Source organism: Anomaloglossus baeobatrachus, chromosome 5 (genome assembly GCF_048569485.1).
Source record: "Anomaloglossus baeobatrachus isolate aAnoBae1 chromosome 5, aAnoBae1.hap1, whole genome shotgun sequence".
Taxonomy (NCBI): Eukaryota; Metazoa; Chordata; class Amphibia; order Anura; family Aromobatidae; genus Anomaloglossus; species Anomaloglossus baeobatrachus.
The window spans coordinates 224444115-224469450 of NC_134357.1; the positions used below are offsets into that span (position 1 = coordinate 224444115).

Below are 25336 nucleotides of genomic sequence, written 5' to 3' on the forward strand. Positions count from 1 at the left end.
CAAGATGTACATATGACCGCGTCCCTCTGCGCAATACTAGCTGAAATAGCTTGGAGTGCCTCTATGGCTGCGAATGCCGGGGCAACCGACCCGCCGATAGGGCTATCTGTCTGTCAATGGCATCTTTAAGTGAAGTCCCATCTTCCACTGCAACTATAGATCTAGCCGCAAGCCTGGAGATTGGGGGATCCACCCTTGGAGCGCTTGAGCACGTCAGGGGGGAAGAGACAACGCGTATCTTCAATACGGTTGGAGAAACGCTTATCGGGATAAGCGTGGTATTCCTGGACTGCTTCTCTGGAGTCAGAGTGACCAGAAAAGTACTCAATATACGCTTGAGATACCGAAATAGGGATTTCTTCTGCTGTGAAGCTGACCCCTCCACTGGAGGAGTTGAGGGAGAAATACCCAACCTTCCATTGATGGACGCTATAAGATTATTCACTATAGCGTCACCATCCGGTGTATCCGGATTGAGAGCGGTCTCAGGATCAGAGTCCTGAACAGCTACGGCTGCCTCATCATACAGAGAGTACTGTGATGAAGTCGAGGGCCGTTCTTAGGGAGCTCGCTTAGGCCGTCTGGGACTGTCGTCCGTGTCAGAGCCTGCACCCTGGGATGCATGGGACCCTCCTGGAGCCATGATTTGTTTCGAAATCAGGGTGGCCAGGGGCATTGAATCAACATTGCCCAAGGTCTGTCTGGACTGCAAAGTCTGTAAGATGTTAGTCATAGCCACAGACAATATATCAGCGGAAACTGCAACTCCGTCCCTGTCCCTGGACAGGGATCACAGGTGGTTCTTTTGGCCACCTGTAGCAGAGACCCCGTTGAGTAATTGCACACACTGGGGGTCCTGGAACAGTCGCATGCAGTACAAGCAGCATAGAAAGCCTGTGCCTTGGCACCCATGCTTTTTTTTTTTTTTTTTGCTGTTGCTGTCTAGCCATCTAGGAGCATTAGCCAAGAATAGCGACCGTACAGTGCAATGTATAGCATACAAGCATGAAGTACAATAAACACTTCAGCACATGCAGTACAAGGAGCATAGAAAAGCCTGTGCCTTGGCACCTTTGCTTTTCTGCTGCCGTTGTCTAGTTATTCAGGAGCATTAGCCAGGAAAAGCGACATACAGTGAATGTATAGCATACAAGCATGAAAATAACCACTGCAGCACATGCAATCCAAGCAGCATTGAAAGCTTGTGCCTTAGCACCCTTGCTTTTCTGCTGCTGTTGTCTAGTCATCAAGGAGCATTAGCCAAGAATAGCGACATGCAGTGAATGTACAAGCATGAAAATAAACTCTGCAGTACATGCAATCCAAGCAGCATTGAAAGCTTGTGCCTTAGCACCATTGCTGTTTGCTGCCGCTGTCTAGCCATCTAGGCGGGTAGACAGCCAAGAATAGCCCTTACAGTGCAATGTAAAGCATACAAGCATAAAGGACACATGACACTGCAGCACATGCAAGACAAGCAGCATATAGAGTCTGTGCTTTAGCACCCCTGATCTTTTGCTGCTGTTTCTAGGTCTGCATCCTGAATAGCGACCGTACAAAAGTACAACAGGACACTTCGGCATTAGTGGGTCAGCACTTTAGTTGCCGCTTACCGCCCGCACAAAAGCGGGTGTGTGGCGCCGGAATCCTGTGCTGGTAGCTCAGTGTCTCCGTTTTCCCGCTCTGCGTGCCGGAATGGCTGCCGGCGTCCAGAGGAGAGGGGCGGGCCGAGGGCGTGCCCGAGACAAGAGCGGGAACCCGGCGCCCACTGTGTCTAGTAAAGGGGGCTGGAGAATGCAAATAAGGCTCCAGCCCTCGTCGCTGCTATAGAACAGCGTCTCTCCCTGTCCCTGAGTGACAGGGTGGGGGCGGGAACGAAGCGGCGCTAGGCCGCAAAAGCCGGGGACTAAAGTTAGAAGCGCCGCCGCCGTAAAAGCGCGGTCGGCGCGTCCCCGGCGCACTACAAGTCGCAGCTGCGCCGCCGCTCCAGGGGCGGTCGGCGCAGCGGTCCCCACACGTAAAGTCCCCCAGTAATCTGCAGGGACTATAAGCCCAGCGCACAGCGCTACAGTCCCCGGCGCACTAGCACACCCAGCAAGCCTGGAGTGTGCGTGGCCTGCCATACGGGGACACAGAGTACCTGAAAGTTGCAGGGCCTTGTCCCTGAACGGCACTCCCGCTCCACATCCAGCAGGTTCTATGGGTCTGTGGATGGAGCCCGGCCTCAGGGCTTGGTGGCCGGAAAGATCCCACTTCCTCAGAGCCCCTCAGGGGGATGGGGAAGGAAAACAGCATGTGGGCTCCAGCCTCCGTACCAGCAATAGGTACCTCAACCTTACAAACCGCAAGTGGGGTGAGAAGGGAGCATGCTGGGGGCCCTATATGGGCCCTCTTTTCTTCCATCCGATAGAGTCAGCAGCTACTGCTGACTAAACAGTGGAGCTATGCGTGGATGTCTGACCTCCTTCGCACAAAGCAGAAAACTGGTGAGCCAGTGATCCCACTGGGGGTGTATAGCCAGAAGGGGAGGGGCCTTACACTTTTTAGTGTAATTGCTTTGTGTGGCCTCCGGAGGCAGTGCTATACACCCAATCGCCTGGGTCTCCCAATGGAGCGCCGAAGAAAGAGAGAAAGGTAGGCAATGCAAATGGCCAGGGAGACACTCCCTGAGCAGAGCACCAGGATAAGAATATCTTCCACGTTCTGTGGTAGATCTTAGCGGACGTGGGCTTCCTAGCCTGTCTCATGGTGGCAACGACCCCTTGGGATAATCCTGAAGACGCTAGGATCCAGGACTCAATGGCCACACAGTCAGGTTCAGGGCCGCGGAATTCCGATGGAAAAACGGCCCTTGGGACAGTAAGTCTGGTCGGTCTGGTAGTGCCCACGGTTGGCCGACCGTGAGACGCCACAGATCCGGATACCACGCCCTCCTTGGCCAGTCTGGGGCGACGAGTATGACGCGGCTGCAGTCGGATCTGATCTTGCGTAGCACCCTGGGCAAGAGTGCCAGAGGTGGAAACACATAAGGGAGCCGGAACTGCGACCAATCTTGCACTAAGGCGTCTGCCGCCAGAGCTCTGTGATCGCGAGACCGTGCCATGAAGGTTGGGACCTTGTTGTTGTGCCGGGACGCCATTAGGTCGACGTCCGGCTTTCCCCAGCGGCGACAGATTTCCTGAAACACTTCCGGGTGAAGGGACCATTCCCCTGCGTCCATGCCCTGGCGACTGAGGAAGTCTGCTTCCCAGTTTTCTACGCCGGGGATGTGAACTGCGGATATGGTGGAGGCCGTGGCTTCCACCCACATCAGAATCCGCCGGACTTCCTGGAAGGCTTGCCGACTGCGAGTCCCCCCTTGGTGGTTGATGTATGCCACCGCTGTGGAGTTGTCCGACTGAATTCGGATCTGCTTTCCTTCCAGCCACTGCTGGAAGGCTAGTAGGGCAAGATACACTGCTCTGATCTCCAGAACATTGATCGGAAGGGTGGACTCCTGCTGAGTCCACGTACCCTGAGCCCTGTGGTGGAGAAAAACTGCTCCCCACCCTGACAGACTCGCGTCTGTCGTGACCACCGCCCAGGACGGTGGTAGGAAGGATCTTCCCTGTGATAATGAGGTGGGAAGAAGCCACCACTGCAGAGAGTATTTGGCCGTCTGGGAAAGGGAGACTTTCCTGTCCAGGGATGTTAACTTCCCGTCCCATTGGCGGAGAATGTCCCATTGAAGTGGGCGCAGATGAAACTGCGCAAACGGAACCGCCTCCATTGCCGCCACCATCTTCCCGAGGAAGTGCATGAGGCGTCTTAAGGAGTGCGACTGACCTTGAAGGAGAGCCTGCACCCCAATCTGTAGTGACCTCTGCTTGTCCAGCGGAAGCTTCACTATCGCTGAGAGAGTATGAAACTCCATGCCAAGATACGTTAGCGATTGGGTCGGTGACAGATTTGACTTTGAGAAGTTGATGATCCACCCGAACGTCTGGAGAGTCTCCAGTGCAACATTCAGGCTGAGTTGGCATGCCTCCTGAGAGGGTGCCTTGACAAGTAGATCGTTCAAGTAAGGGATCACAGAGTGTCCCTGAGAGTGCAAGACTGCTACCACTGCCGCCATGACCTTGGTGAACACCCGTGGGGCTGTCGCTAGACCAAATGGCAGAGCTACGAACTGAAGATGGTCGTCTCCTATCACGAAGCGTAGAAAACGTTGGTGCTCTGTAGCAATCGGCACGTGGAGATAAGCATCCTTGATGTCTATTGATGCTAGGAAATCTCCTTGAGACATTGAGGCAATGACTGAGCGGAAGGATTCCATCCGGAACCGCCTGGCGTTCACATGCTTGTTGAGCAGTTTTAGGTCCAGAACAGGACGGAATGAGCCGTCCTTTTTTGGCACCACAAAGAGATTGGAGTAAAAACCTTATCCTTGTTCCTGAAGAGGAACAGGGACCACCACTCCTTCTGCTCTTAGAGAATTCACCGCCTGCAGAAGGGTATCTGCTCGGTCGGGATGTGGGGAAGTTCTGAAGAACCGAGGCGGAGGACGAGAACTGAACTCTATCCTGTACCCGTGAGACAAAATGTCTGTTACCCACCGGTCTTTGACCTGTGGCAGCCAAATGTCGCAAAAGCGGGAGAGCCTGCCACCGACCGAGGATGCGGAGGGAGGCGGCCGAAAGTCATGAGGCAGCCGCCTTGGAAGCGGTACCTCCGGTTGCTTTCTTGGGGCGTGAGTGAGCCCGCCAGGAATCAGAGCTCCTTTGCTCTTTCTGAGTCCCTTTGGACGAGGAGAATTGGGGCTTGCCCGAGCCTCGAAAGGACCGAAACTTTGACTGCCACTTCCTCTGTGGAGGTTTGCTTGATCTGGGCTGGGGTAAGGAAGAGTCCTTACCTTTGGACTGTTTAATGATTTCCGCCAATTGCTCACCAAACAGTCTGTCTCCAGATAATGGCAAGCTGGTTAAACATTTTTTAGAAGCAGAATCTGCTTTCCATTCCTTTAACCACAAGGCTCTGCGCAAAACTACAGAGTTGGCGGAAGCCATTGCGGTACGGCTCGTAGAGTCCAGTACCGCATTAATAGCGTAGGTCGCAAACGCAGTCATTTGCGTAGTTAAGGACGCCACTTGCGGCACTGCTGGACGTATGAAAGAGTCCACCTGTGCCAAACCAGCTGAAATAGCTTGGAGCGCCCACACGGCCGCGAATGCTGGAGCAAACGACGCGCCAATAGCTTCATAGACAGATTTCAACCAAAGGTCCATCTGTCTGTCATTGGCATCTTTAAGTGAAGCCCCATCCTCCACTGCAACTATGGATCTAGCTGCAAGCCTGGATATTGGAGGGTCCACTTTTGGACACTGGGTCCAGCGTTTGACCACGTCAGGGGGAAAGGGATAACGTGTATCCTTAAGACGTTTGGAAAAACGCTTGTCCGGATAAGCATGGTGTTTCTGGATTGATTCTCTGAAGTCAGAGTGGTCCAGAAAGGTGCTCAATTTACGCTTGGGATACAGGAAATGGAATTTCTCCTGCTGGGCAGCTGCCTCCTCTGCTGAAGGGGCTGGAGGAGAAATATCCAACAGCCTATTGATGGCCGCTATAAGGTCATTTACCATGGCGTCACCATCTGGCGTATCCAAATTGAGTGCGGTGTCAGGACTAGACTCCTGATCACCAACCTCTGTCTCATCATATAGAGACCCTTCTCGCTGAGACCCTGACCCGCGTGATGACGTGGAGGGTCTCTCCCAGCGAGCTCGCTTAGGCGGCCTGGGACTGTCATCGGAGTCAGAGCCCTCAGCCTGTGATGCCTGAGACCCCCTTGAAGTACGGATTAGTTCCAACTGAGGGGGACCGGGGAACATAGGCACAGCAGTGTCCATGGTCTGAGCAACTGGCCTGGACTGCAAGGTCTCCAGGATTTTTGTCATAGTCACAGACATTTTATCAGCAAAGACTGCAAATTCTGTCCCCGTCACCGGGGCAGGGTTCACAGGCGTCTCTGCCTGGGCTACTACCACCATAGGCTCTGGCTGACGAAGTGCCACTGGGACTGAACATTGCACACAATGAGAGTCGTTGGAGCCTGCTGGTAGATTAGCCCCACATGCTGTACAAGCAGTGTATACAGCCCGTGCCTTGGCACCCTTGCGTTTTGTGGATGACATGTTGTTGTCTTCCCAGAGCAATATAGGGTATACAGCCAAGAAGCGACCGTACAGTGCAGTATATATATATATATATATATCTGGTACAGGAAAAAGTACACCAATACACACTGTGGCACTAGAGGGGCCAGCACTAAAGTGCTGCTTACCGCCCGCTAAACGCGGGTGTGTGGTCGCCAGAAATCCCTAGTCTTGGGTCTCCCAGAGCCTGTGTCCGTCCTCCAGCCAGACTGCATGCAGGAATGGCTGCCGGCGTCCTGTGGAGGGGGGGGCGGGCCCTGGGCGTGCCAGACCAAAAGCGGGAAACCTGCGTCCCACTGTGCCAAGTGAGAGGGCTGGAGCATGTAAATAAGGCTCCAGCCCTCGGCGCTGAGTAATCGTACAGCGTCTCTCCCCTTCCCTGATTGACAGGGAGGGGGCGGGAACGAAGCGGAGCTAGGCCGCAAAAGCCGGGGACTAAATTTATAAGCGCCGCCGCCGTAAAAGCGCGGTCGGCGCTAAGTCCCCGGCGCACTACAAGTCCCAGCCGCGCCGCCGCTCCGAGAGTGGCCGGCGCGGTAGTTCCCAGCACATGAAGTCACACAGCTAAGCTGCTGTGACTCAAACCCCAGCGTACAGCGCTACTGTCCCCGGCGCACTAACACACCCAGCAAGTCTGGCGTGTGCGTGCCCGCCTGTACGGGGACACAGAGTACCTGAAAGGTGCAGGGCCTTGTCCCTGAATGGTACACAGCTCCGTATCCATCAGGTTCACTGGGTCTGTGGATGGAGCCCGGCCTCAGGGCTTGGGGGCCGGTAAGATCCCACTTCCACAGAGCCCCTCAGGGGGATGGGGAAGGAAAGCAGCATGTGGGCTCCAGCCTCCGTACCCGCAATGGGTACCTCAACCTTACAAACCACAAGTGGGGTAAGAAGGGAGCATGCTGGGGGCCGTATATGGGCCCTCTTTTCTTCCATCCGACATAGTCAGCAGCTACTGCTGACTAAACAGTGGAGCTATGCGTGGATGTCTGACCTCCTTCGCACAAAGCAGAAGAAGGGAATTTTGTTACTTACCGTAAATTCCTTTTCTTCTAGCTCCTATTGGGAGACCCAGACGATTGGGTGTATAGCACTGCCTCCGGAGGCCACACAAAGCAATTACACTAAAAAGTGTAAGGCCCCTCCCCTTCTGGCTATACACCCCCAGTGGGATCACTGGCTCACCAGTTTTAGTGCAAAAGCAAGAAGGAGGAAAGCCAATAACTGGTTTAAACAAATTCACTCCGTCCGAAGTAACCTCGGAGAACTGAAAACCGTTCAACATGAACAACATGTGTACCCGAAAAACAACCAAAAATCCCGAAGGACAACAGGGCGGGTGCTGGGTCTCCCAATAGGAGCTAGAAGAAAAGGAATTTACGGTAAGTAACAAAATTCCCTTCTTCTTCGGCGCTCCATTGGGAGACCCAGACGATTGGGACGTCCAAAAGCTGTCCCTGGGTGGGTAAAGAATACCTCATGTTAGAGCTGCAAGACAGCCCTCCCCTATATGGAGGCAACTGCCGCCTGCAGGACTCTTCTACCTAGGCTGGCGTCCGCCGAAGCATAGGTATGCACCTGATAATGTTTGGTGAAAGTGTGCAGACTCGACCAGGTAGCTGCCTGGCACACCTGTTGAGCCGTAGCCTGGTGTCGCAATGCCAAGGATGCACCCACGGCTCTGGTAGAATGGGCCTTCAGCCCTGATGGAACCGGAAGCCCAGCAGAACGGTAGGCTTCAAGAATTGGTTCTTTGATCCATCGAGCCAGGGTGGCCTTAGAAGCCTGCGACCCTTTGCGCTTACCAGCGACAAGGACAAAGAGTGCATCCGAACGGCGCAAGGGCGCCGTGCGGGAAATGTAGATTCTGAGTGCTCTCACCAGATCTAACAAATGTAAATCCTTCTCATACCGATGAACTGCATGAGGGCAAAACGAAGGCAAAGAGATATCCTGATTAAGATGAAAAGAGGATACCACCTTCAGGAGAAACTCCTGAATGGGGCGCAGCACTACCTTGTCCTGGTGGAAGACCAGGAAGGGAGCCTTGGATGATAGCGCTGCCAGCTCAGACACTCTCCGAAGAGATGTGATCGCTACCAGAAAAGCCACTTTCTGTGATAGTCTAGAAAGTGAAACCTCCCTCAGAGGCTCGAAGGGCGGCTTCTGGAGGGCAACTAGTACCCTGTTGAGATCCCATGGATCTAACGGCCGCTTGTACGGGGGTACGATATGGCAAACCCCCTGTAGGAACGTGTGCACCTTAGGAAGGCGTGCCAAACGCCTCTGAAAAAAGACGGATAGCGCCGAGACCTGACCTTTAAGGGAGCCGAGCGACAAACCTTTTTCTAACCCAGATTGCAGGAAAGAAAGAAAGGTAGGCAATGCAAATGGCCAGGGAGACACTCCCTGAGCAGAGCACCAGGATAAGAATATCCTCCACGTTCTGTGGTAGATCTTAGCGGACGTGGGCTTCCTAGCCTGTCTCATGGTGGCAACGACCCCTTGGGACAATCCTGAAGACGCTAGGATCCAGGACTCAATGGCCACACAGTCAGGTTCAGGGCCGCAGAATTCCGATGGAAAAACGGCCCTTGGGACAGTAAGTCTGGTCGGTCTGGTAGTGCCCACGGTTGGCCGACCGTGAGCTGCCACAGATCCGGATACCACGCCCTCCTCGGCCAGTCTGGGGCGACGAGTATGACGCGGCTGCAATCGGATCTGATCTTGCGTAGCACTCTGGGCAAGAGTGCCAGAGGTGGAAACACATAAGGGAGCCGGAACTGCGACCAATCTTGCACTAGGGCGTCTGCCGCCAGCGCTCTTTGATCGCGAGACCGTGCCATGAAGGTTGGGACCTTGTTGTTGTGCCGGGACGCCATGAGGTCGACGTCCGGCCTTCCCCATCGGCGACAGATTTCCTGAAACACGTCTGGGTGAAGGGACCATTCCCCTGCGTCCATGCCCTGGCGACTGAGGAAGTCTGCTTCCCAGTTTTCTACGCCGGGGATGTGAACTGCGGATATGGTGGAGGCCGTGGCTTCCACCCACATCAGAATCCGCCGGACTTCCTGGAAGGCTTGCCGACTGCGTGTCCCCCCTTGGTGGTTGATGTATGCCACCGCTGTGGAGTTGTCCGACTGAATTCGGATCTGCCTTCCTTCCAGCCACTGCTGGAAGGCTAGTAGGGCAAGATACACTGCTCTGATTTCCAGAACATTGATCTGAAGGGTGGACTCCTGCTGAGTCCACGTACCCTGAGCCCTGTGGTGGAGAAAAACTGCTCCCCACCCTGACAGACTCGCGTCTGTTGTGACCACCGCCCAAGACGGTGGTAGGAAGGATCTTCCCTGTGATAATGAGGTGGGAAGAAGCCACCACTGCAGAGAGTCCTTGGCCGTCTGGGAAAGGGAGACTTTCCTGTCCAGGGATGTTGACTTCCCGTCCCATTGGCGGAGAATGTCCCATTGAAGTGGGCGCAGATGAAACTGCGCAAACGGAACCGCTTCCATTGCCGCCACCATCTTCCCGAGGAAGTGCATGAGGCGTCTTAAGGAGTGCGACTGACTTTGAAGGAGAGCCTGCACCCCAGTCTGTAGTGACCTCTGCTTGTCCAGCGGAAGCTTCACTATCGCTGAGAGAGTATGAAACTCCATGCCAAGATACGTTAGTGATTGGGTCGGTGACAGATTTGACTTTGAGAAGTTGATGATCCACCCGAACGTCTGGAGAGTCTCCAGTGCGACAGTCAAGCTGAGTTGGCATGCCTCTTGAGAGGGTGCCTTGACCAGTAGATCGTCCAAGTAAGGGATCACAGAGTGTCCCTGAGAGTGCAAGACTGCTACCACTGCCGCCATGATCTTGGTGAACACCCGTGGGGCTGTCGCTAGACCAAATGGCAGAGCTACGAACTGAAGATGGTCGTCTCCTATCACGAAGCGTAGAAAGCGTTGGTGGTCTGTAGCAATCGGCACGTGGAGATAAGCATCCTTGATGTCTATTGATGCTAGGAAATCTCCTTGAGACATTGAGGCAATGACTGAGCGGAGGGATTCCATCCGGAACCGCCTGGCGTTCACATGCTTGTTGAGCAGTTTTAGGTCCAGAACAGGACGGAATGAGCCGTCCTTTTTTGGCACCACAAAGAGGTTGGAGTAAAAACCTTGACCTCGTTCCTGAAGAGGAACAGGGACCACCACTCCTTCTGCTCTTAGAGAATTCACCGCCTGCAGAAGGGCATCTGCTCGGTCGGGATGTGGGGAAGTTCTGAAGAACCGAGGCGGAGGCCGAGTACTGAACTCTATCCTGTACCCGTGAGACAAAATGTCTGTTACCCACCGGTCTTTGACCTGTGGCAGCCAAATGTCGCAAAAGCGGGAGAGCCTGCCACCGACCGAGGATGCGGAGGGAGGCGGCCGAAAGTCATGAGGCAGCCGCCTTGGAAGCGGTACCTCCGGTTGCTTTCTTGGGGCGTGAGTGAGCCCGCCAGGAATCAGAGCTCCTTTGCTCTTTCTGAGTCCCTTTGGACGAGGAGAATTGGGGCTTGCCCGAGCCTCGAAAGGACCGAAACTTTGACTGCCACTTCCTCTGTGGAGGTTTGCTTGATCTGGGCTGTGGTAAGGAGGAGTCCTTACCTTTGGACTGTTTAATGATTTCCGCCAATTGCTCACCAAACAGTCTGTCTCCAGATAATGGCAAGCTGGTTAAACATTTTTTAGAAGCAGAATCTGCTTTCCATTCCTTTAACCACAAGGCTCTGCGCAAAACTACAGAGTTGGCGGATGCCATTGAGGTACGGCTCGTAGAGTCAAGTACCGCATTGATAGCGTAGGTCGCAAACGCAGACATTTGCGTAGTTAGGGACGCCACTTGCGGCACTGCTGGACGTATGAGAGAGTCCACCTGTGCCAGACCAGCTGAAATAGCTTGGAGCGCCCACACGGCCGCGAATGCTGGAGCAAACGACGCGCCGATAGCTTCATAGACAGATTTCAACCAAAGGTCCATCTGTCTGTCATTGGCATCTTTAAGTGAAGCCCCATCCTCCACTGCAACTATGGATCTAGCTGCAAGCCTGGATATTGGAGGGTCCACTTTTGGACACTGGGTCCAGCGTTTGACCACGTCAGGGGGAAAAGGATAACGTGTATCCTTAAGGCGTTTAGAAAAACGCTTGTCCGGATAAGTATTGTGTTTCTGGATGGATTCTCTGAAGTCAGAGTGGTCCAGAAAAGTACTCAATTTACGCTTGGGATACAGGAAATGGAATTTCTCCTGCTGTGCAGCTGCCTCCTCTGCAGAAGGGGCTGGGGGAGAAATATCCAACAGCCTATTGATGGCCGCTATAAGGTCATTTACCATGGCGTCACCATCTGGCGTATCCAAATTGAGTGCGGCGTCAGGACAAGACTCCTGATCACCCACCTCTGAACCCTCATATAGGGACCCTTCTCGCTGAGACCCTGATCCGCGTGATGACGTGGAGGGTCTCTCCCAGCGAGCTCGCTTAGGCGGACTGGGACTGTCATCGGAGTCAGAGCCCTCAGCCTGTGATGCCTGGGACCCCCTTGAAGTACGGATTAGTTCCAACTGAGGGGGACCGGGGAACATAGACACAGCAGTGTCTATGGTCTGAGCAACTGGCCTGGACTGCAAGGTCTCCAGGATTTTTGTCATAGTCACAGACATTTTATCAGCAAAGACTGCAAATTCTGTCCCCGTCACCGGGGCAGGGTTCACAGGCGTCTCTGCCTGGGCTACCACCACAATAGGCTCTGGCTGACGAAGTGCCACTGGGACTGAACATTGCACACAATGAGAGTCGTTGGAGCCTGCTGGTAGATTAGCCCCACATGCTGTACAAGCAGTGTATACAGCCCGTGCCTTGGCACCCTTGCGTTTTGCGGATGACATGCTGTTGTCTCCTCAAAGCAATATAGGGTGTACAGCCAAGAAGCGACCTTACAGTGCAGTATATAAATATATCTAGACACATCAGTGTCTATGGTACAGCGAAAAATATAACACTGTGGCACTAGTGGGGCCGCACGTATGTGCTGCTTACCGCCCGCTTAGCGCGGGTGTGTGGTCGCCAGAAACCCTTAGCCTGGGTCCCCCAGAGCCTGCGTCCGTTCTCCAGCCACACTGCATGTGTATAATGGCTGCCGGCGTCCTGGGGAGCTGCAAGCCTGGGGGCGGGCCTAGGGCGTGCACAGAGAAAAAGCGCGAAGCCTGTGTCCTACTGTGCTCAGTGAGAGGGCTGGAGCATGTAAATCGTGCTCCAGCCCTCGGCGCTGCCGATTGAACAACGTCTCTCCCCTACCCTGATTGACAGGGTGGGGGGCGTTAACGAAGCGGAGCTAGGCCGCAGAAAGCCGGGGACTAAAGTTAGAAGCACCGCCGCCGTAAAAGCGCGGTCGGCGCGTCCCCGGCGCACTACAAGTCGCAGCTGCGCCGCCGCTCCAGGGGCGGTCGGCGCGGCGATCCACACACATAAAGTCCCCCAGTAATCTGCGGGGACTATAAGCCCAGCGCACAGCGCTACAGTCCCCGGCGCACTAGCACACCCAGCAAGCCTGGGGTGTGCGTGGCCTGCCATACGGGGACACAGAGTACCTGAAAGTTGCAGGGCCTTGTCCCTGAACGGCACTCCCGCTCCACATCCAGCAGGTTCTATGGGTCTGTGGATGGAGCCCGGCCTCAGGGCTTGGTGGCCGGTAAGATCCCACTTCCTCAGAGCCCTTCAGGGGGATGGGGAAGGAAAACAGCATGTGGGCTCCAGCCTCCGTACCCGCAATGGGTACCTCAACCTTACAAACCACAAGTGGGGTAAGAAGGGAGCATGCTGGGGGCCCCATATGGGCCCTCTTTTCTTCCATCCGATATAGTCAGCAGCTACTGCTGACTAAACAGTGGAGCTATGCGTGGATGTCTGACCTCCTTCGCACAAAGCAGAAAACTGGTGAGCCAGTGATCCCACTGGGGGTGTATAGCCAGAAGGGGAGGGGCCTTACACTTTTTAGTGTAATTGCTTTGTGTGGCCTCCGGAGGCAGTGCTATACACCCAATCGTCTGGGTCTCCCAATGGAGCGCCGAAGAAAACTGGTGAGCCAGTGATCCCACTGGGGGTGTATAGCCAGAAGGGGAGGGGCCTTACACTTTTTAGTGTAATTGCTTTGTGTGGCCTCCGGAGGCAGTGCTATACACCCAATCGTCTGGGTCTCCCAATGGAGCGCCGAAGAAATAAGCATTATACTAAATGTTATTATTTAGTAAAATATTCAGCACATTCTGCATTGCACTACTGTCCCCAATTTATTATATATTTTAGGAGTCGGTGCATTTTATACCAACTCCGACTCCACCAAAATGAGCTCCGACTCCGACTCCACAGCCCTGGAACACACGTGGACCGCACGTACCCGAGACACGTACTTACCACACGCAACACGCAGGGGAAAAACGAGTTTCGCGGCACGTGCGTGTTTTTAACGGATGTGTGTTGGAGGCCAGAGAGATAGAGACAGACAAAGATAGACACAGAGACAGACAGCGACACACAGACAGGGACTGGGAGAGAGACAGAGACAGTTACTATCCCAGGTAACGCCGGGTACTACAGCTAGTTCTACATATTCCCAAGATGAATACTACAAAAATGCTAAGGAGAATAAAGGGCGATGCTGTAACCCTTTAATAAGCGTATTAACCCCCTCACAGCCAATTCCGTGTGCACCTTCCTTTATTCCCAGAGCCATTACTCTTATTTTCCTGTCCACAGACATATCAGGGCTTATTTTTGTGGGGTGAGATGTACTTTTGAAAGGTGCCATTCATTTTGTCACATTGTGAACTAGAAATCTGGGAAAAAATTCAAAGTGTAGTGAAATTGTGACAAAGAAAAAAAATGCAATTCTGACACAGGTCTTCAGCAGACCCCAAGTTGTCATAAGCAATCCATCAGTGCCCTACAATCACGTCACAGCGCCCAGATCAGCGCATGGAATGGCGCCCCCCCATGCCAGCGAGTGTTTAATGCTCTGTCAGAGGTTGACAATGACACTTACCAGATGCCACCCACAATTGTTAGAGGCAGATCCTCACTGTCACCCAGCCGTTACCTGCCGAGTATAGAGAGATCATCTGTGAGCCTTGTGCTGTATAAGTGCTGCAGGTCAATAGGATTATGGCGATATATAATCAGACTTTTATATATATATTTTTTTCTCTATTGAACTTGTGAAAGAAAACAAAAATTAGCTTTCTCAACATTTTCAAAGACCTGAAAGGTTTTAATTTTTCGGCTGGCGCAGTGAGAGGGCTTGTAGTTTGTGTGGCGAGCTCATGTTTTCATTAACGCCATTTTTGGGCAGATAAGACATTTTAATCATTGCTGCTTACAGAATATTTTGTGCCGTCTTCTTCCGGTTTCAGCCACGCTCTATAAGCGGTCGGAGCAGTATGTGTAGTGGCAGTTACGCCTGACAATGTAAGTCGCCAAGTCTCCGAATGAGACTAGACAATCTCATAGACCTGCATAAAAACAAAATACTCCTTAGATCAAGCACTTGATATTGACAGCGGCATTTAAAGGGAAGGGGTCATTAAAAAAAAAAAAATTTCAATAACTGAAAAAATGTACAGTATTAATGTTTTTGTTTTGTTTAAATATTGATTTTTTTTAATTGAGCAAAATATAAAACATTTTTAAAAGTTTGATATTTTTTACACCGTTAAACACTAGGGGGAGCAGCTGTTGAAATCACACTGAAATCCTACTGTAGAACTAGCTTACATTACAACTGCAGTAAAGTGGGCAGAATCTGCTCTCCTGTGTGTGATGTCACCTCCCCCTCCCCCTCCCAATCTGGGGGTTTCCATAAAGGATAAAAGAGAATGAAGTTTAGGATCACAGTGCAGAGCCATTTTGTTGGTGACCAGAAATGTCTAAAGTGTCACCAAGGACAGACGGGGTATCACACATGATAGGATAAGGCTCCTTTCACATTGCATTTTGCCTTACGTTCACAGGTCCCGTCGGGGCATCCGTCCAAACCGCCCCTCCGCAAAGCGTGTTTCGGTCACACGCTAACGTAGTGTGCTCAATTACAGTGAATGGCCATGCCAGCGCATGCTTCCGAAACACGCTTTGCGGGGTGGGGGAGGGGCGGTTCGGACGGATGCCCCGACGGGACCTGTGAGCATAAGGCAAAACGCAATGTGAAAGAAGCCTTAGATGCCGGCGGAGAGGTGAGTGAGATCATCCTCTGACGCTGCACATTCATTAGCATGTTAGCGCACCCCCACTGTGGCGTACTAACATGCTAATGGAGCCGACTAGCCAGGTGAACTAACGTCCAGGGGACTAGTCCCTGCACTCATTAGCATACAATAAAAGATCTTTAGAAATACTTTTTCTAAAGATTTCTTTATCTATGCTGGTGTATACAGGGACAATTAGGCAGGGATTAGCAATATGCACCCAGAACAGCGCGTGGTTCTGGGTGCATATTGGACCTGACAGGTTCCCTTTAAGGATAACAAAGTCAATGTTTTGGAGTGGCCATCATAATGCCCTGATCTCAAACCAATTGAAAATGTATGGGCAAAGCGGAAAGGCCGATGCAAGCAAGGAGACCTACAAACATGGCTCAGTTACACTAGTTCTGCCAGAAGGAATGGGCCCAAATACTATTGTTAGAAGCTTGTGGAAGGAGATCCAAAACGTTTGACCCAAATCAGCAATGGTACCAAATACTAATGAAATGTAAACGTTTTACTCTGCATAAAAAGTAAGGGGTACTTCACACATAGCGACATCGCTAGCGAGATCGTTGCTGAGTCACGGTTTTTGTGACGCAGCAGTGACCTCATTAGCGATCTCGCTGTGTGTGATACAAAGCAGCGATCTGGCCCCTGCTGTGAAATCGCTGATCGTTACACACAGTGCTGGTTCATTTTTTGGACGTTGCTCTCACGCTGTGAAGCACACATCGCTGTGTTTGACAGCGAGAGAGCAACGATCTGAATGTGCAGGAAGCCGGAGTCTGGAAGCTGCGGACGCTGGTAACCAAGGTACACATCAGGGAACCAAGCGAAGCGCTTTGCTTGGTTACCCGATATTTATCTTGGTTACTAGCGTACGCCACTCTCAGGCTGCCAGTCCTGGCTCCCTGCACATGTAGCCAGAGTACACATCGGGTAACTAAGCGAAGCGCTGTGCTAATTAACCTGATGTGTACCCTGGCTACGAGTGCATGGAGCCAGTGCGAAGCGGTGTGCACTGGTAACCAGGGTAAATATTGGTTAACCAAGCAAAGAATTTTGCTTAGTTACCCGATATTTACCTTGGTTACCAAGCGCAGCATCGTTACCACGAGTCGCTGCTGGCTGGTCACTGGTGAGATCTGCCTGATTGACCGCTCACCAGCGACCATGTAGCGACGCACCAGCGATCCTGACCAGGTCACATTGTGGTTGGAATCGCTGGTACGTCGTTTAGTGAGACGGTACCCTAACAAAAAAAGCCTTAAAACATTCTCTCTCTCATTATTCTGACATTTGTCAAATATAAATAATTTTGGTTCCTAATTGACCTAAAACGGGATTTATTCTGATTTCATGTCAGATAGTGATAAAAACATGCAGATGTGTCTTTATAGAGAGCGAAGGGAAACCTCTGGTTTTAACTGTATGAGGGAGTCATTCAGTCAGTCAGAATCAGGGAAATTGAGGAGTCGTTATCAGAGGTTTGGCTGACTCCACAGTCCTGTTTGCGACTAGTCCCTGGCCTCATTAGCATACATCTTCTAAAGATCTCTTTATCTATGCGACTAGACGCAGGGATTACTCATATGCTCCTAGAACTGCTCGTGGTTCTGGGTCCATATTGCACCTGACAGGTTCACTTCAAGGGGTTGTCCGGTCTAAATTCTCAAGTCTGCAGTCCCCCTATGTCTACTACGCGACTGCGGACTTGTGAGTCCTCACATCCCTTGCACTTTGAGGATTCTCCGATATCAGAGGCTGGAACGTGGCATTAAGTATCCAATATACTAATTCAAACGCTGCACTCTCATTCTTGAATAAAGTAGAAAAAAAGAGACTGAACAGATTTGTTTTTCTTTTGCAAAAATCTTAGTATATTTTTATTTATTGTGCAACAGGGAAGGACTAGGGACGTTTCGGCCCAAATATAGGCATTTTTCACGCCAAGTCACTAGAAAAGGATGAGAAAACAGTAATCACTATTTTACAATATTTTACAAGATTGACATATTTATAAGAAATATACACATAAAATTAAAAAAGCTCCCATGTTGATATTTGGTATATAGATACGTAGCTACAACAGCAAAAAGTACAGGCAACCACAGTGGGGGTATCTCTCTGAGGAACACATGAACAGCAGCAGCAACATAAAAATAAGATGCACATAGAAATAGCATACCTTCACAGAAGAAAATCTATTTTCTCAAGAGAATTTTTTATATAGGTTTCTGCAATTGCAGAGATAGAAATTGCAGAAACCTATATGAAAAATTCTCTTGAGAAAATAGATTTTCTTCTGTGAAGGTATGCTATTTCTATGTGCATCTTATTTTTATGTTGCTGCTGCTGTTCATGTGTTCCTCAGAGAGATACCCCCACTGTGGTTGCCTGTACTTTTTGCTGTTGTAGCTACGTATCTATATACCAAATCTCAACATGGGATTTTTTTTAATTTTATGTGTATATTACTTGTAAATATGTCAATCTTGTAAAATATTGTAAAATAGTGATTACTGTTTTCTCATCCTTTTCCAATGACTTGGCGTGAAAAAGGCCTATATTTGGGCCGAAACGTCCCTAGTCCTTCCCTGTTGCACAATAAATAAAAATATACTAAGATTTTTGCAAAAGAAAAAAACAAATCTGTTCAGTCTCTTTTTTCTACTTTATTCAAGAATGAGAGTGCAGTGTCTGAATTAGTATACTGTTTGGACCTTGGTCCCCTCACTGGCACCTCAGAAATTTTCCCTATTTTTAGCAGTGTGCACACCATAAGTCCTGACTTAAGTATCCAATATGCAGACTCCTGACCAGAATCCGTGCACTGAGCGAGGCTGACACCCTCTAGTCAGATTTTAGCGGGGAGTCTGTATATTGCATACTTGTGACCGTCATTCCTAGCTCTGAAACGGACAAGTTCTCACAGTGCCCAGGATTCATAAGTCTGCAGTGACAGAGCGCACCGCACCACAACACACAGCAAACCCCCCCCACACACAGCAGACCACACACACAGCAGAGCGCACCACACACACAGCAGAGCGACCTCCACACACACACAGCAGAGCGCGCGCCACACACACACACACAGTAGAGCGCACCCCACACACACGAGCGCACCACACACACGAGCGCACCACACACACACACAGCAGAGCGCGCGCGCCACACACAGCGCACCACACACACACGAGCGCACCACACACACACACAGCAGAGCGCACCACACACACACGAGCGCACCACACACACACACACACAGCAGAGCGCACCACACACACACACGAGCGCACAACAAACACACACGAGCGCGCCACACACGAGCACGCCACACACACACACACACGAGCGCACCACACACACATAAACACAGCAGTGCGCACCACACACACACAGCAGAGCGCACCACACACACACACACACAGCAGAGCGCACCACACACACAGCAGAGTGCACCACACACACACACAGAAGAGCGCACCACACACACACACACACAGCAGAGTGCACCACACACATACACAGCATTGCGCACCACACACACACACAGCAGAGCGCACCACACACACACAGCAGAGCGCACCACACACACAGCAGAGCGAACCACACACACAGCAGCGCGCACCACACACACAGCAGAGCGCACCACACACACAGCAGAGCGCACCACACACACACAGCAGAGCGCACCACACACACAGCAGAGCGCACCACACACACACACACACAACAGAGCGCACCACCCACACACACACACAACAGAGCGCACCACACACACACACAGCAGAGCGCAACACACACAACAGAGCGCACTACACACAGCAGAGCGCACCACAGACACACACAACAGAGCGCACCACACACACAACAGAGCGCACCACACACACAGCAGAACGCACCACACACACAGCAGAGCGCATCACACACACACTGCAGAGCGCGCCCCACACACACAACAGGGCGCACCACACACACACACACACCAGAGCGCACCACACACACGCATACAAACACAGCAGAGCGCACCACACACACACACATGCACACACAAACACGGACAGGAGACCTGTGGATATATAGACAGGAGAACCATTTATGGTGTTAACAGTGGGCGTCGACTACCAGAAATGTCTCTGGAGCAGAGTCTGCATCACTGGACCCCACATTAGGCTGGTTTCAGACGTCCGTGTTTTAGGCCTACGACACACTCACGTGAAAATCACGCACGAGCCGAGAGACACGTATTTCTCCTGCGTGTTGCGTGCAGGTAAGGACGTGTCTCTGGTACGTGCGGGCAACGTGTGTTCTCCGCATGCTATCCGTGATAACATACGGAGAACAGGTTATTTACATACTCATGTGGTCCTTGCTGCTGTCCGTGGTGCTGATCTTCGGTCTCCAGCCCTCCCGTCTCCCCGCTGCTGCCAGGCAGTGAAGTGAATATTAAATGAGAATAATGAGCGGCGGACGGCAGCAAGTGACAGCAGCGGCAGAGAGGAGGGCTGGAGAAGGTGAGTTAAGGTTTTTTTTTCTTTCTCTGACACGTGTGTTTTCTCTGGCGCGTGTCACACGGGACCGAATCCACACTTCACCCGTGTGCTACGGGCCGTGTGACACCCGTGCTGCCGGAGCAAACACTAACATGTCAGCGTGTAGAAAAACGCACACACATACAAACGGACACACGTTCCGTGTGGTTTTACGTGTGTGTGCCTGCTACAATAGGGTAGCATTGCTGAACGTGTCTCCCTGCCGCCGGTACAAAAAATGGCAAACACGTACCGGCGGCACGGATGTGTGTCGGAGGCCTTAGGTAGGTGTGACATCCGTTTTTAACACGGATGTCACACGTACCCATGTTATTCTATGATGTGCCTCACACGTCCGTGTTTGCACATGGACCGTGTGACCTTTCATGACCCCGCACGCACACACGCAGGCATCTCCGGCAGCACGGATGTCACACGGATCGCACACTGATGTGATCCATGTGACATCAGTGTAAAACATACCGGAGAAAATATGGGTCTTTTTAATAAAAAGATTTTCTATATTTACCTCTCTCCAGCGCTGCTGTCTCCGGCTCTGCTGCCTCACGCTCCTTATCGCCGCTCATTATACTCACTGAATATTCAGTGCCCTTTGGAGCTGGAAGGGACAGCGCTGGAGACGTCAGTGCCGGGGACCGCATCGCTGAGTGAGTTTACAGGTGTGTGATGAGAACATAGAAGCCGGAACATTGCGGGGACAGCATCGGGGACTCGTCACAGTTCCCAATGAACTCTGATGAACCCGTGAAGCTGTAGCACGGGTGTCGCGGGGGTCATCAGGATGTCATCAGAGTTCATTGGGAACTCCGATGACCTCCTGGATGTCACTCTGCTTTGTAAATACTCACCTGTCCCCGCGGTGCTGTCCTCGTGGGGCTGTACCCAGCGCTGTACCCGTGATGCTCGGCTTCCTGATCCTGAGTGCGGCGAATAATGATTAAAATAATGAGCGGCAGTCAGGAGCGGCAGGCAGCAGAGCCGGAGAAAGCAGGCAAATATGAAAAATCTTTTAAGTTCATAGACCCGTGTTTTCTCCGGTACCTGTCACACGCATGCAAACACGGATGTCACACGTGAGACACACGTATGACACATGTATGACCATAACCATGCGTGTGACTGGTACCTGATTAAACACGGACGTCTGAAACCAGCCATAGGCCTCTTTCACACGTACGTGCCTCCGGTACGTCTTTGGCAGTTTTCTCACGTACCGGAGACACGTACACACGTAGTCCTAGGTATTCCTATGGTTTTGGACACACGTAAGTATTTGCGCACAGAACGTGTGTCCGTTCCGTACTTACTTGTGTTTCTCACGCCGACATGTCAGTTTTCTCTTGGCATCACGGGTGTCACACGGAACGCAAACGTGTCACACGTAATGCAAACGGACCACACGGATGTGTTCCATGTGACACGCACCGGAGAGAAGACATGTGTCTGTGAGAAAAAAAAAACCCTTTACTCACCTTCTCCAGCCCTCTTGTCTCTGCCGCTGCTGTCACTTGCTGCCGACCGCCGCTCATTATGCTCATTGAATATTCACTTCACTGCGGCGGAAGCAGCAGTAGCGGGGAGTCTTGCAGGACCGAGACCGAAGATCAGCACCACGGACAGGTGAGTAGAAAGTTCCCGTTCTCCGTGTGTTATCACGGATAACACACGGAGAACACACGTAGCCCATAAACACGGCTCACGGAGGGCAAAACGCACCTCTGACATGTCCGTAAAAATGTGCGTGGTTTTTCACGAATGTGTGAAAGAGTCCTTACACTGAGCCGGGAAGCACCAGACTCCGGTGACCGCACACGGTGGTGTCTGACGAGATATTCCATGTGGAATCACGCGCAGCTAAACTGACAAGAATGGGAGTCTCCTCCACACAACGCCATCACTCCCCGTGCACCCTGAGGCCTCCGACATACTCACGTGCCGCCGGTCCGTGTGTGCCATTTTTTACACGGACCGGAGACACGTGCACACAGGGACCTAGGTAATCCCTATGGTTAGGAGACACGTAAGTATTTTGGAACGGAACGTGTGTCGGTTCCGTACTTACGTGTGGCCGTGTGTTAAAAACGTTGACATGTCCGTGTTGCTCCGGCAGCACGGGTGTCACACGGCCCGTACCACACGGATGTAGTGTGGATGCGGTCCCGTGTGACACGCGCCGGAGAAAACACACGTCAGAGTTAAAAAAAAAAAACCTTACTCACCTTCTCCAGCCCTCCTGTCTCTGCCGCTGCTGTCACTTGCTGCCGACCACCGCTCATTATACTCATTTAGGCTACTTTCACACATCCGGTTTGAGCCGTGCGGCTCAATCCGGCTGTGAAACCTATGCAACGGATGCGGCGAAAACACCGCATCCTTTGCATAAGTTTTTACATGCGGCCGGTCCGTTTTTTTCCGGTTGCGGCACGCTACTGAGCATGCGCAGTGGAAAAAACCGCATGCGGCGGCCGGATGCGTTTTTTTCCGCATCGCGCCGCATCCGGCGTCCATAGGCATGCATTGAAAATGCGCAGCAGCGGTCGGATGCTGCGCAATGCGTTTTTTTTTTGCCGGAGCAAAAAACGTTGCAGGGAACATTCTATCCAGCCGCAGTATCGGCTAAATCTGCCGCATGCGGCAAAAACCGGACCGAACGCAAGCCCCTGCGGCACAATACGGCACTAATGTAAGTCTATGCAAAAAAAAAACGCAACCGGTGTCACAAAAACCGGTTGCGGTTTTTCTGCAGAACGCCGTATTGTGCCGCAGAGCAAAAACCGGATGTGTGAAAGTAGCCTTAATATTCACTTCACTGCGGCGGCAGCAGGAGACGGCAGGGCTGGAGACCAAAGATCAGCACCACGGACAGCAGCAAGGACCACGTGAGTATGCAAATTACCGGTTCTCCGTGTGTTATCGCGGACAGCACACGGAGAACACACGTAGCCAGCACGTACCAGAGACACGTATTTACCTACACGCAACACGCGGGGAAAATACGTGTCTCGCGGCACGTGCGCGATTTTCACGTGAGTGTGGCACAGGCCTGATGCAGTGTGCGGGATGTCACCCAGGAAACGGCACCAAAGACCTGCAGGAAGATTTTGGCGCCATTTTCCTGTGGAAACCCCTCAGCAGACATCTCCCCTCAGCCGTTAGGACGCGGCACAGCTCCACTCACAGGGAATATCCTGCGGAGCAGCCCGTGCTCGGTGCAGGGGGAGCGGACACGGGTCTGGAAGTGCCGCCGGGGAGGGCAGCGCTACAGTGACGGCTGCTACACTGAGCGAGGATTCCTCCGCAGCTCCGGTAACCGAGAGGGATATATATATATTATATATATATATTATATATATATATATATATATATATAAAGCGCCACTTCTCGGTGGCAGTTGTGGCCCCAGCAGCTGTGGACCGTGTCGGGCACGTACAGGCCGCCCCTCCCGGGAATCCCCGTTACCTCAGAACGCGTCTACTCTCCTCGGCTCCGCGCTTTTAGTCTGAACAATCCAACGGTTTCCACCTTCATAGAGTGCTGTTACCTAGGAAACTGGGCGGGTATTACTGCCAGCCAATGGGCGATGGATTCTTTTCTTTTTTTTTTCAAATATTAATAAACTTTATTGTACAGGACCTAGTACATTGAGAGACTACAAGTAATATGGTCACTAGGATGTAGGACGCCATGTTTGTGGAGGATGTGATGCTGCTCAGGGGAGTGGGGGCAGGAAGGTTCCAGCTGCTGCCACTGTATTAGGCCTCATTCACACATCAGTATTTGGTCAGTACTTTGCATCAGTGTTTGTATGCTAAAGAAAGGAGTTGGGCTTAGGGTATGTTCACACATCAGGTTTTTGCTGTGCGGCACAATCCGGCAATTTGCGGGAAAAACGCATCTTTTTTTTTCCGCCGGGTGTGGTTTTTCCTCATAGACTTTTATTAGCGCCGGATTGTGCCGCATGTACTTGCGTTTGATCCGTTTTTTTGTCGGATGCGGCAAAAATCGTCAGTCTGGCGTCCGCACAGGACGCAGAGAGGAACATTTTTTGCCAGCGGCTAAAAACTGCATAGCGCCGGGTGCGGCGCTGTGCGGCATGGTGCATAATGAAAGTCTATGCGCCCCGGATCCGGTGGCATGCATCAAACGCCGGAAGCATGTACCTGATCCGGGTTTTACTTCTGAGCGTGCCCAGAAGTGATATAAAGTTATTGCTTGTCAGAAAATCAATCAATCACTCACTCACTCTCAGGCCTAAAACACACTTCCGTTAAAAACACGCACGTGCCGCGAGACACGTATTTACCCTACGTGTTGCGTGTAGTAAGTACGTGTCTCGGGTACATGCGGTCCACGTGTGTTCTACATGTGCTATCCGCGATAGCACACGTAGAACCGATAATTTGCATACTCACGTGTTCCGTGCTGCTGTCCATGGTGCTGATCTTTGGTCTCCAGCCCTGCCGTCTCCCCGCTGCTGCTGCTGCTGCCGGCCGCAGTGAAGTGAATATTAAATGAGCATAATGAGCGGCGGTCAGCAGCAGCGGCAGAGACAGGAGGGCTGGAGAAGGTGAGTAAATGTTTTGGGTTTTTTTCACTGACACGTGTGTTTTCTCCGGCGCGTGTCACACGGGACCGCATCCACACTACATCCGTGTGGTACAGGTGCGGGCCGTGTGACACCCGTGCTGCCGGAGAAAACGTGGACATGTCAGCGTGTAGAAAAACGAACACACGTACAAACGCACACGGACACACGTTCCGTGTGGTTTTACGTGTGTGTGCCTGCTATAATAGGGTAGCATTGCTGAACGTGTCTCCATGCCGCCGGTACGTGCAAAAATGGCAAACACGTACCGGCGGCACGGATGTGTGTCGGAGGCCTCAAACTCACTCACTCACTGACTCACTCACTCACCCTCACCCACTCACCGATCACGGGCGCGGTGCTGCACGGCTTTCACAAAGCTCTGGCGGCTTCTCCTGATTTGAAAATGCCGGCCGCCCATTATTCAATCTTGTATTCACTGCTTTCCCCGCCCACCGGTGCCTATGATTGGTTGCAGTCAGACACGCCCCCATGCTGAGTGACAGCTGTGTCACTGCAACCAATCACAGCCGCCGGTGGGCGGGTCTATATCGTGCAGTAAAATAAATAAATAATTTAAAAAAACAGCGTGCGGTCCCCGCCAACTTTGATACCAGCAAAGATAAAGCCACACGGCTGAAGGCTGGTATTCTCAGGATGGGGAGCCCCACGTTATGGGGAGCCCCCCAGCCAAACAATATCAGCCAGCAGCCGCCCGAAATTGCCGCATCCATTAGAT

General features: G+C 52.1%; 1 protein-coding gene across 3 annotated transcripts in view; it reads right to left on the reverse strand.

Moving 5' to 3' along the window:
* Positions 1-23550, reverse strand: part of LOC142309879 (uncharacterized) — a 71439-nt gene extending 47889 nt beyond the window's left edge. The window contains exons 1-3 of one of the 3 annotated variants that reach the window (XM_075347332.1): positions 23472-23550; positions 14592-14723; positions 14258-14311 (exon numbers count right to left, since the gene is read on the reverse strand). The gene's annotated coding sequence lies outside the window, so the exon portion shown is untranslated. Of the gene's footprint in view, positions 1-14257; positions 14312-14591; positions 14724-23471 lie in introns of those variants that run through there. The other 2 variants (XM_075347333.1, XM_075347334.1) reach the window with 2 other exon arrangements.
* Between the last annotated feature and the right edge of the window lie 1786 nt (positions 23551-25336).